Raw genomic sequence first — 10,928 nt, 5'->3', positions numbered from 1 at the left:
GTCATGAGGAGCACTAGTGAGGAACACTCAAGGGGAGCACTATTGAGGAGTACTCCCTCTTGGGTCCTCCACTGTGACTTTGCCCTTAGGTCATGAGGAGCACTTCCTCTTGGATCCTCCATGGTGATTCCGCCCTTAGGTCACAAGGAGCGCACTAGTGAGGAACACTCACAGGGAGCACTATCAAGGAGTACTCCCTCTTGGATCCTCCACTGTGACTCTGCCCTTAGGTCATGAGGAGCACTAGTGAGGAGCACTCATGAGGAGCACTATTGAGAAGTACTCCCTTTTGGTTCCTCCACTGTAATTCTACCCTTAGGCCAGGAGTAGCACTCAGGAGGAGCACTCCCTGTTGGATGCCATGCTAGCATTGCTCTCATTTTTATCTGTACACATCAGCAAAAAAAATGAAATACCCTATAAAATTAGAACAAATATCTTGATACAGGAAGGTACAATTTAAGGCAATAAAGGTGTGTCTGTAGATACACCTAATTGAGGATAATTGTCCTCAAACCTGCTATTTTAGTTGACTGGAAATATTCTCCACAGCATTAACTGCTAACCTATCTCAATGGCTAGAATACTGGAGAGTTTAAAATCAAACTGTTTACAGGTCAAGAGACCCTGCTGTGGAACCCTGCTGTGATTTCTCCACAGGAATTTTACTCTGAACTCTAGAAAAGATCGCTCTGCCACCTATCGGCTTCTGTGTGAAATGTATCTGGTCACACCTGGCAGACAGGCATTCCCAGGGCCTTGGACTTGGAGGAGACAATCACAGCAGCAAGAGTCAGAGGACCATCTGGTCTGGTTGCACTCAGAACTCAGTGTTTGGTAAAGATAGAACACTCCCCGTGGAGGCAGGCAGGCTCCTCTGATGCCTCAGCCTTAGCGCCCATCCTGAGAGGGGGAACACCATGTCCCTCAGCCACACCTGAAGGGATGGATGTCCACAGGAGGCCATTGCTGCTGAGCAAAATTAGTTGGTTCTCAGGACATAGCTGGAACCCCACACAGGAGCCACCTCTGATTCTCTGAGCACATCACAAATAGATGGCACCCCATTCTACAAATGTGCAAAAACTCCCCTTGACCCTGACTCTTGTCCTGAAATCCTTCAAATCCACTAGAAGACTCATGCAGTTTGGGGGACGAGGCCAGGGCTGAATGGTGACACTTGGTTTTCTTTTTCTGGTTCCTGAAGTGGGACCAGCCACTCTATCTTAGAAGCATTCATCAGGATGTTTCGCAGCCTGCTTTTATCAGCGCAATGGCTAACAGGTGGGCCTCACATCTCCAGGCCTGCCTCCCTGTCCTCCCTGCACACAGGCTAGCACACTTTATCACTTCAGCAGCCCCTCAAGCAAGCCAGTCTGATGCTAGCTGCACATCCCACATGAAGGTCTCAACTGCATGCGTAGCGGCTTCCAACATGGCCTCACCGCATTGAGATCTGTCTGTAGCCTCCTGTTGTACTCAGTTCTTTAGTGACTCCCCTTGAATCAGGAAGTCTTAGATCTCTATCCTGGCATTACACTTTCCCTGTTCTGTCCTCTGCTGCCTCCCCTCCCATCACCCCCAGTATAACACACAGTGGGAAGGAGGGAGAGACTGGGAGGAAAGATGAGTCTATAGCATAGGGAGAAACTAAGAGCGGTTCACCCGGATATTACCATTTTCAATAGAAGACAGAGATTTCAAAGGTTCTTCTAAAGTCTGCAGACAGTTAATGAAGCAGGAGAAAATTAAATTCAGGACACCAAATCCTTGGCATTGATACTGAAATAAGGGTGGGGAGCACTGGAATCTAATTTCACATTTTTCAGGAACTTGTAAAGTTATGTTGGCCCTTTCAGTAGCTTATATCCAAAACATAATCTTCAGGCTCTAATGTCACCGCCATCACGCCACCAAACTAACCCTTACGCAAGCACAACCAGGTTTATAATATCCATCTATTAAGGAAAATGCACAAAAGATCAAAGTATAGCCAAGTGCATTATGGAGAATTATTTATGTCTTCTAGAAGATTATCCCCTGGTGCAGTTTCTCATGATAAGAACCTGGCTTGACTTTGTTCTCCCGAGTCAGGAAGCCTCCTGTATTAGACGCCTCTCCATTGCCTCCCTAAGTGGAATTGAAAGAACAAAGCGTTTTCCAGAAGGAACGGAGCCCTATCTGTCCTCAGAGCTGCTCAGAGATCAAACAAGTCTTTTAGCAGTTTTATTAGACATCTTCAGAGGCCTTCAAAAAATACTCGGTTTTATAAGCGGTGAGAGCTAGTGGGTGGGAACCTCCTGCTTGTAAACAAGTGGACTTGTCAATCATGACTTTTGGGGAAAAATATTTCTTAACAGGACTACATAGATACAGTTCTGGGATCTCTTGGTTTGCCTGATGATGCTTTTACATTAGTTTAGAGGTGAGCTTTCCAACCACTGAATTGTTTTTATGGTAAGCAGGTTGTGGTGCTGCATTACTAGGCAGGAAAATAGACTGAGGAAATTCTGTCCCTGGGCTTATTGACTGGAGTGGACCTGAGTGCTGTCAGGACTCTCCAGGCCAAGGTGTCAGTGGGGTTTGTTCAAGGTTTCCAGGAAGAATCTGCCCTGGGCCTCTCTTAGGCCAGTGTTCGTTATAGTTTAAAAGCATCATTTTTTAACTCTGCTCCCACCTTGACTGAAGAGTGGAGGGAGGGAGAAAGGGGGGAAGAAAGGGGAGAGGGAGAGAGGGGGGGAGGAGAGGGGGAGAGGGGGAGAGGGGGGAGGAGAGGGGGAGAGGGGGAGGGACAACTCAATTTTCCAATTAAGGGCAGATTCTTAGGGGCAGGAAATGACTACTCAAGGTGTGATTTAGTGGTAGAAAATTTGCCTGGCATGCCCAAGGATCCTGTTCAATATCCAGCAAAGAAGGAAAGAAAATTGAGACATCAGTCACAACTGATACCTCCCTTTCAACTTCTTTCCCTCTTGGTTCTTGAGCCACCTGGGACCTCTCAGAAGCAGCTATAGAAGTCTTCCAGTTCAAAACATCCACATTTTCAAGAACATTCAGGCCTTGGAGCTGTGGTAGCTCTTGGGCCCACTCTGTCCAGGCAGTGAACGCTTTCCTGGTGATGCACACACCTCAGGGTGAGACTCTCCAGAGTTTTCTGCCTGATGTAAGGCAGACCTTACATCACCTTACCTTGTGGTCAATCCTGCCTCATGCCAGTATCCAAAGATGGATGGTTCTATCTTGAACCCCAGGTAAATGCCATCATGTAGTTAGGAAAATACATATTTCCTTACCCTCTGAAACCATGAGCCAAAAATGAATTCTCTTCTTGTCCTGGGTGTTCTATCACAGCAATGGCAGAGGTAGCTAGTACAGCTCCCAGGACGCAGAGATCATCTCTTTTCCTGTCTCTCCTGGGAAGACCCCTTGATTCTTTTCTGAGTCACATCTTTTGGAAGAACATGGCTAGAGAGAGAATAAGAACTCAAGAGAGACCCTGGTAAGAGGCTAGCCATTGACTTGCCTTTGTGGAAACAAAGAAAATTCCCCAAGGTCTCCTAGGTCATCTCTAGTACAGCTGATGTCACCAAGGAGGACTGGACTAACATCCTCAAGGATGGCTTCCCACAGGAGTCTCACACCCAACTTGTCCAGTGGTGTGAATGCTGCTCTTCAATGAACCTCAGATTCTCCTGCCTTCCTGGAAGACGCAAGGAAAATCAATTCTCATGTTTTTACTTAGTGAGAAGATCATAATGAAGTGATAATTTTAGCAAGCTGGAATTCGGGGGGTGGGAGGGGTAGCATAGGCTGAGATCCTACATGGAGAAGAAACTTAGGACAACTGATTTGAATAACAATTTGAATAAAAATTCAAGTTTTGAATAACAATTCTTATTTCCTTTTCTTTTAATATAAAAATAAGAAGCCCAAAGTAATATGACAAGGAAAACAATAATGTTCTGGGTGCCCTGTAACAGAAACACAAGTAAAACACCGCATATCCAAATTCTAATGTTATTTTATTACTTTTCCCTAGTCATTACTGTTTACTTATTATAAATGAGAGTACTATTATCAGGAAACCCCTTTGTTGGGACTGGAGAGACCACCCAGTGGTGATGTGATTACTACTCCTCTGGAAGATGTGAATTTGGTTTCAAAGCCACATGTAAGTCCAGTCAAGAATATGGGATGCCCCACCCCTCCCTTGTGAGCACCTGTCTTTGTGTGTATAGGCTCACCCGTAGACATTCATAATCAAAATAAAATACAATTTAATAAAAGAAAGGGCCTTTGTCATACTAGCCAACCGACTAATAATTTCCACAACATAATTACCAATGTCCAGACATTTTAAAGACCAAAGGGTTAGGAACAACAACAACAAAAATTCTATCCTTCTAAATGATGATTTTTCTTGAGGCTCTATACACGGATGGAGATGCGACTCCCTGTCACAGTAAATGACCTCTCTGAGCACTCAAGTCGCACTAATTGATCTTTTAATTGGTTCAGTCAACACTAGAGTCTTTGCACACAACAGGGACTAATTGCTACAAGTAACTGCATCCTCACTGGCTCAGAGCTGAAAAGACGGACGTCAACTGCCTAGAAGAGGCAGCATCGACCCGGGCGTACGCTGCACTGACGGATGCTGTGCTCACTGCAAAGAACATTTATCTAGCAATGTACAAAGCTAGTTCATCAGAATGGGTGGTCACATGGGCTCCTGATTTACATGTGTTTTTTTCTAATGAGACATGATACCCACGGACTAGTTTCTTTATTCCATCAACATCTCTTGTGCCACAAAACCTTAATCCATTCCTTTATCACCAGGTGTGCCAGTGCATGTTGTTCTCTTGTCAGGATCTACAGTCCCCCAGGAGGCAAACCTCTAGATAGCTCCTACTGTCCTGTTCTCTCATTTTATTTTATTGCATTGTATTTTATTTGAACTACGGAGTTTTCCAATTGCCCTCAATCAATATAAAATGTTTCCACCCTAAGCACCGCATTGGAGAGAATTTTTTCTTCTTTTAATACTGAGTTTTGAGAACTCATCTTGGTTAGCTTAACTTCTAAAGTATGTTCAAGTATCTTTTAGAGAAGTATTTGCCTGAGTTTTAATTGTGCGTCTGTGTGTTTGTATGTACAGGCGGGTGCTAATATCCATGCAAGTCTGAGGTTTTGGAAGCCCCACCCTGGGAGGTGGACTTCCAGGTAGGTGGGAGTTGCCCAGTGTGGGTTCTGGGAGCTGAACTGGAGTCCTCCATGAGAGCAGCAGGCGAACAGAAGCCCTGATCATTGATCTCCCAACCTCCGGAATGATCAGCTTAGGCCGCATTCCTCCGTTAAAGCATGGAAGCTGAGGGCTTTAAAAAGTTGGGTCTTCACTGTTGACACTGTTGCTACTACACACACACACACACACACATACACAGAGAGACAGACAGACAGACAGAGAGTGACAGACTGAGGCGGGGAGAGAGAAGAGTTGAAAAGAATATTTAAGATGTATTCTGGTTACGCGTGCATCCAGTACTAATAATTTCTTCAAAATATTTAAAATCAAAGCACTGACCATTCTGAGAATGAACAGCATTGTATGCAGACTGTTTTCCACATTTATTAAAAGTTTATTAAAAGTCACACCCACAGAGGAGTGCCTCAGGAATCAGCCCCAGTGGGCCCTCCCCCTTGCCGTGTTCTTCAGTCATCAGACCTGGGAGCTCCTGTGTCTTCCCTTTATGCATCCAGCCTCGGGTCTTTTGTTACAGCCATGGAAAACTCCAGCCCTCGTTATTAACACCACGACCTCCCGCTGCCGCCGCCTCTGCTCATGCTTGGAGCCTGCTTCCCCACTCCCTCCTTTATATTTATAGAGTGTGCCTCACATCACCAGCTTTGTCACAGCTTGCTGAAGGATGGGATGGGAGCCAGACCTTGTAGAGGCAAAATAGACTGCACTGCACAGACGCAGCCGTGAGGATGCTGAGATCACCTGGGTTTCTGTGAAGAGAGACCAGCTGACCCAGAGTGTTCAGGCCAAAGGGAATCTCCTCTTTTACAACACTGTGTGCAGGTACTGTCCTGCCTGAGCTTGTGCAATCCTGGCACTTTTACTATTGTTTCATAGAAAATATACATGGATTGGCTGGGGAAAACTGTCTGAATGTGTAAAATGTTTGTTTGGGGAGCAGTGACAGGCATTTCTGATTTACTCATTCTTACTGTGTATGTGATAACTAAATATGAGCGAAATGACTCATATTTGTGTGTGTGAATATGTACATGAAGCAGATGTGTGTTTGTGGGTAAAGTCCATACCCAGGCTGTGTGTCTTCCATAGACGCTGTGTCCCAAGCACAATGCTCAGCTGCCACTTGAGGTTAGTTATGCAGCACAAGACCTGGGCACTTTTCTCTGGTGCCAAACAGGCTCCCCTAGAATTTCACAGCATCCCCAGGAATGCACAAACATCCCCTGGGGGTGGAGGTGGGATCAGAGATGTCACTTTTGGGTACCCTCTCCTTTCTCCTATGCTCCTACACTGATTATACCTTAATAAGCTGGGAATCACCTCCAAGGACAATTCTTAAACACTCAGTCCTATACTATATTTTCAAGCCATTAAAGTCAGTCAGGGGGAGGGCAATGGGTTAGGGGGTTTTCAGGGGGGAAACCAGGAAAGGGGAAAATATTTAAAACGTAAATAAAGAATACAGCTAATAAAAATATCTAATAAAATATCTAATAGAAAAAGTAATTAATTAATTAATTAATTAATAATAAACATTTTTTAAGAAAAGCCAGCAGGTCTACAAGGATTTCAGCTTCCATAATTGGGCCTTCCCCTTAGGAAGCTAGAGCGCAAATACAGTCTAGATGAAGATGCACTTGGTTGCACCACAAAGACCTCTACAGAAGGCACTGGGAGTTGTACTAGGCTGTGCAGATCTCTGATGGAGAAGAACGGTGAGATGACACAGGGGATGCCAGAGCTGAGCCGAGTGTCTAGACGGGGAAAGTCTGAGAAATGCTTAGTGTGCTCCAAAAGGACTTGCCTCCGCCTTGGCTCAGCGCCATCTGCTCCGAAGTATCTATTTGAGGCTTTGTTTCCCACCTCCGAGCGCACATTTAAATGTATAATGGATAAGAAGTAGAAAACTGAATTTATTCCACAGCCAACATTCTTGCACTACAAGATAAGAGAGACAGACTCTTTGGAATGACCACATTCAGCAGATGAAGAAATGGAGGGATGGGCATTCCTTGGCCAAGTTGGAATAGCTCAAGAGAGAAGAACCATCGTCTGAGAGACAAGTACTATGCGACGTATGGGGCAGAGACCACTGGGGTCTGTGCGATGTATGGGGCAGAGACCACTGGTGTCTGTGCGACGTATGGGGCAGAGACCACTGGGGTCTGGTACCTTTCCTGTGGGAGGAGAGGAAGAGAAGACGAAACATGGAAAATGTAATTATTTTTACCAAAACCACAACAACCAACCAACACAAAATAGGGAGGAAAGAGAAATAGCAGGAAACAGTAATGTTGAACTACCTCCCAGGGGAAGAGATGAGAAAGTAAGAAAATATTTTTATAAGTAAATCTCTGTTATATTTTAATTTTGAAAGACATGCTGGTGGGTTTCATATTCAAAATGAAACAGTAAGTAAGAATTGGGGAAGAAGCAGTAAGAATAGGGGAGCGGGGAGACGGAAATATTAATGCCCCAAACAAAGTGAAAACAAATGAAAATAATTCTATCTGAAATGAGTGTCAGACCATGGTAAAGGGAGACAGAAAAGAAAGGAGACAATGGAGAGAAAAGTGTAAAGGGGAGGAATTGAGAGGTGGGAAACAGAAGTACCTGACGATCCGGGGTCTGATGGGAACGGAAGTACCTGATGATCGGGGGTCTGACGGGAACGGAAGTACCTGATGATCAGGGGTCTGACGGGAACGGAAGTACCTGATGATCGGGGGGGGGGGGGGTCTGATGGGAACAGAAGTACCTGATGATCGGGGGTCTGACGGGAATGGAAGTACCTGATGATGGGGGGGGGGGGGGTCTGATGGGAACAGAAGTACCTGATGATCAGGGGGGTCTGATGGGAACAGACGTACCTGATGATCAGGGGTTTGACAGAAACGGAAGAAACTGGTGATCAGGGGTCTGACTACAGACCTCCGTGTGGGAAGAACCGAATAGACTAATTTCTTATGGTGAGTGTAGATAAGGATGCTGCATAACTGAGTTAGATGTCCAAAAGAACTGAGTAAAGGTGTAGAGACTGATACTGACGGGAGCCAGAGTTCTCACTGTGGGAAACATCATACAAGTATGTCATGGAGGGAGATAAGCTAGAACTCTGTAGAGGTGAACTTGGGTTTCTAAAACATGTGTGCTTACATAGGAATATATGTGTGCCTCTTTGCTAGTACACCACACACACAACACACACATATACACACATATACACACATATACACCCATACACACATCATACACACAACATACACCCATACATATACACACACCATACACAGATACACATACCACACAGACACACATACACACACACCACAGATACACACACACACACACAAACGCACAATCTGTCTACTAAATGAACAAAGAAAAGAAACAAAGTCATTTTACCAGCAGCAACCTACCAAGCACAGTTAGGCTCATCCTAGTTTGTCAACTCTACTCTGGAAATATTGAATGGAAAAACCTGGAAATAGACTATTTATATCAATAGGCTAATGAAATTTTGTATTACCCTGTCCTGTCCCATCAATGAATGAGAATATCTTGATTCAGTGTGTCCGCATTATACAAGGTACCTTCCCAGTAGTCCTTTAGTAGCCATCCTGGCTGGAAAGTCACTTGTGTGGGATTTGATATTATGTACAATATTTTGTCATCCATTAGAGATCTTGAAAAGAATCGATCAGGGACACTGAGGAATTGCCAGGGATATAGAGGGATTACTACATTCAGATCTTGATTTTAGGACTATTGCCCATTCAGAGGAATCAAGAGTCTATAGAGAAATAAAACCTCCCATGGTTGGTGAATGGTAGAGACATAAGGAGTTAAAACAAACAAACAAACAAACAAACAAACAAACAGCAGTGCTGGAAATAAATGAGAGTTTGCCAGAGGAACACAATAGCCACTCACAGGAACTCCTGTTGCCAGACTGAGACTCTGCGAACACCAAAATAGCAAAGTGAAAAACAGTGAGTCAGGCTTCGTGCGCTGATGGGGAGGGATGGACAGTGGCCAGACACCAAGGTCTTATAATGAGAAGGGGTTGAGTTGAAAAAAAAATGTAGTTTTACAATTTTAACTCAGACCATTTCAGGATAATCACCAGCAGATACTAAACAAAAGGTTCCTGAATATCAAGGTATTTGCATGACCTTAAAATGTCATGCCATTGTTTATTAGGTATAAAGCAGATTTTAAACAACCAAGATCACCTTAATTAGATAATCAATGTTAATACCAACAAACAGGGTCATCAAGTGTTCCCAGATTTAGGACCCAGGGAGGGACACACAAATCCCCACATAGTATGTCTGCATGAAGTGTGTCCCCTGAAGCTATTCAAAAGGAAACATCGAAGAAGTTCAAATGTTGGATTGAAAGCTTTGTGTGTGTGTGTGTGTGTGTGTGTGTGTGTGTGTGTGTATGTGTGTGTGTGTGTGTTAACTTCAAAACAGTGTCCTAAAATACAAAGGAAGCCTGAAAAAGAAAAGTATTTCAGAAGAAATAGAGGAGAGCTAGAGTCAGGGCACGCTGGAGGAAGTGCTGTCACAGTGGGCCAACAGTCAAAATGAAACAGAAACGAGGGCTTAGATAAAATATGTTATCAATGTTAGCATTTCCGAGGATTCTAATCATACATTAGTTACGTAAGAGAATGTCCAAAGGAGCCTTTGGTGACTGGCCGTGAACAAGCACACAGTGCCACGAAGGCGTCGGGCACGCTTCAGAAGTACAAGGTGGTGGGGCGCTGCATACCAAACCCAAAATGCCACACACCACCACTGTACCGTATGCGAATCTTTGCACCCAGCTATGTGGTGGCCAAGTCCCACTTCTGGTACTTTGTGTCGCAGCTGAAGAAGATGAAGAAGTTATCCGGAGAGATTGTGTACTACAGGCAGGTGTTTGAGTAGTCACCCCTGTGTGTGAAGACTCCCACAGTGGCACACACAACATGTACTGAGAGTACCGGAACCTGACCACCACTGGCATGGTCACACAGTGCTGCTACCATGACATGGGAGCCAGACACCGTGCCTGCGTGCACCCCATCCTGCTCATGAAGGTGGAAGAGACTGCATCGGGCAAGTGCCACCGGCCAGCTGTCAAGCAGTTCCATGACTCCAAATCAAATTCCAATTGCCCCACTATGTGTTGTGGTGCCGGCACAAGCCACACTTCACACCAAGAGGCCCAACACCACTTAGACGCAGAGACCCACGGAATAAAAACTTCAGACTGTCAAAAAAAATGTCCAAAGGAGAATTCAGGCATAAAGGGCCAGGAGATATTAAACCAGCCTAGATGGTTCAGGAAAAATAATGCATGTATGTGTTTATGTGTGTTTGTATGTGTATATCTGTGTGTGTATGTGTGTGTTTTGTTTTGTGTGAGTGTTTGTGCTTCTGTGTATGAGTGTGTCTCTGTGAAACAAAGGGAAAGTACAAAAATGAGCAAATGCTCGCTGCAATGGGAAAAGCCCATCATCTATCATCTTTTTCCTACAGCTTGTCTTTACATTTCTAATTACTACATTCAAATTAGGAGTTGGAAATTGATACTTGTATTCACTGGATCTGTAGATGGTTCCAATGGGACAGCACAGCAGATATTGCTTGGAAGTTCTCAGATACACACA

The 10,928-nt window shown here is 44.6% G+C and overlaps 1 pseudogene; it reads left to right on the top strand.

Annotated features, from left to right (window-relative positions):
- Positions 1 to 10,594, top strand: part of LOC127666286 (60S ribosomal protein L18a-like) — a 15,454-nt pseudogene extending 4,860 nt beyond the window's left edge.
- Positions 10,595 to 10,928: the final 334 nt, after the last annotated feature.

This window comes from Apodemus sylvaticus, chromosome 15, assembly GCF_947179515.1.
Source record: "Apodemus sylvaticus chromosome 15, mApoSyl1.1, whole genome shotgun sequence".
NCBI lineage: Eukaryota > Metazoa > Chordata > Mammalia > Rodentia > Muridae > Apodemus > Apodemus sylvaticus.
This window is presented reverse-complemented; position numbering and strand designations above follow the sequence as displayed.